The sequence below is a fragment of the Hipposideros armiger genome, unplaced genomic scaffold, assembly GCF_001890085.2.
Source record: "Hipposideros armiger isolate ML-2016 unplaced genomic scaffold, ASM189008v1 scaffold_1815, whole genome shotgun sequence".
NCBI classification, from domain to species: Eukaryota; Metazoa; Chordata; class Mammalia; order Chiroptera; family Hipposideridae; genus Hipposideros; species Hipposideros armiger.
This window is the reverse complement of record NW_017733165.1, coordinates 67092-69060: the sequence shown is the minus strand read 5'-3', so window position 1 is coordinate 69060 and position 1969 is coordinate 67092. Positions and strand designations below refer to the sequence as shown.

At 31.5% G+C, this 1969-nt stretch overlaps 1 pseudogene; it reads right to left on the bottom strand.

Moving 5' to 3' along the window:
* Positions 1–506: 506 nt before the first annotated feature.
* On the bottom strand, positions 507–815 carry LOC109378228 (exosome complex component CSL4 pseudogene; annotated as a pseudogene).
* Positions 816–1969: the final 1154 nt, after the last annotated feature.

Below are 1969 nucleotides of genomic sequence, written 5' to 3'. Positions count from 1 at the left end.
ATTTAGAATCAAAATACAGTTAAAGAGATTCCCAGAGAAGAAAAAGCTAAACGAGTTCATCACCACCAAACCTGTGTTGCAAGAAATGTTAAAAAGACTTCTTAAAGATAAAGAAGAAGAAAAAATAAAAAAATATGAATAATGTAATGGCAATAACTACATATCTATCAACAATTACTTTATTTTAATAAAAATATTTTCTTTGTCACAGCAAAAAAATATGTATTTATAAGATTGTCAGAAGAAATAGGCTATTTCCAATATTATACACTTTATGGAGCCCCCAAAAGAGAAATTATCACTCAAGATAATGAAATCCACTGAAAGGTTCACAAGCAAAATGTTCCACCTACATAGTAAGTTTCTGGCAGGCTTTTCTAGAGGTGGTTGCTGGCTGACTCTAGGTGTTTGACTAAAGACAATGCCATCTTACTGTTACTTTCTTACATGTACTCTTGAAAACAGCTTATTCCCCATACCCCCTCATTGGGGTAAAATGTAGCTTCTTACGTCTGCAAGAATTCAGGCTGTACACGGAATTCTTTAGTGTGGATCTTAGGGCACTGCATCTCACATCAGCTGATGGGAACCATCTGGACACCTGATACGCTGTGGGCCACTGCCACTCCTAGCTCATTTTCAGCAGTGGTCAGGAGGTAGTTGGACTGTGTGTCACCTAGGGAGGTCACTTTGGCAAAGGCAATGTCACTTGGGTGGAAACTTATAAATTTCAACCTTGTCTTTTTCAGTAGCTCAGACATCTTCCTTGTGGATAGTTCCTTGAGAAAAGCTCTTAAGTGGTGTGGACCCCACATACAAGATGTGTACTTTGGCAGGGCATGAATTGATGCTAGACACCTTACAGGTTACAGTAGCTTCCACATCTGGCAGCAATTAGGACTCTCTCTCTTCACAGACATGNTATAGTTCAAGAAAAGTGATTGAGGTGTTACTTTATATTAGACATTAATAAGTCAAGAAATCATGTAATAATTTCAGGGGTAAAATCAAAATACAGCATACCAAACTAATAGGACAACAATGGGGCAAATGAAAGAACAAAAATGCTTAGTTGAAAAGAAGGCAAGAAAAGAGGGCACAAAGGACATATATAACAGATGGAAAAAATGGCAAGATGGTATATTAACATGTAAATATCTTTAGCTAAATATAAGTGATTTTAATATTCTAATTAAGAAAAATTTCCAAAATGAATTTTAAAAATATTTAAATACTTTCAACAAAAAATATGTAAGGACACAAAAAGTCTAATTAAAAATAAATGAAAAATGCTCCATTATGCAACACAACCAAAAGAAAGCTGGTGTAGCGGTACCAATATGATATAAATATATTTTATGCAAGATTGAGTACTAAGGATAAAGAAATGCTTTCCATAACGAAAAAAGAGCACTATACAAGGAACATATGGCACTTTTAAATGTGTATGCATGTATGTAATAGGGAGAAATAGTGAAGAAATATACGAATCCATAATCATTTAGGAATTTTACCCATTTCTCATATTAATTATTAGAAGCACTAGAAAAAAATAAGTAAAAATTTAGAGGATTTAAATTTCTCTTAGAAATTTTGACCTAATATATACACAACATTGCATTCAATAACTTCTTCTGATGTGCAAATTTAATATTTATTCAAATGAACCATATGCTGTCCCATAAAGCAAGTCTTGACAAATATTAAAGGATTGAAAGAATATATTTTCTGACACCAGTTGAATTAAGGTATAAATCAATTAGAAATGACAACTTAAAAATCCCTTAATGTTTTAAAGTCAGGAAATCTATTTCTAAATAATTCATATGTCACAAAATAAATTTCAATGAAAATTAAAAAACATTTTTACATGAATAATAATAAAAATATGACATTGAAAATCAAGAAAATTAATAACCTCAATAGTAATATTAAAAAGGAAAAATAAAGGCTAAATTTAATAATCTAA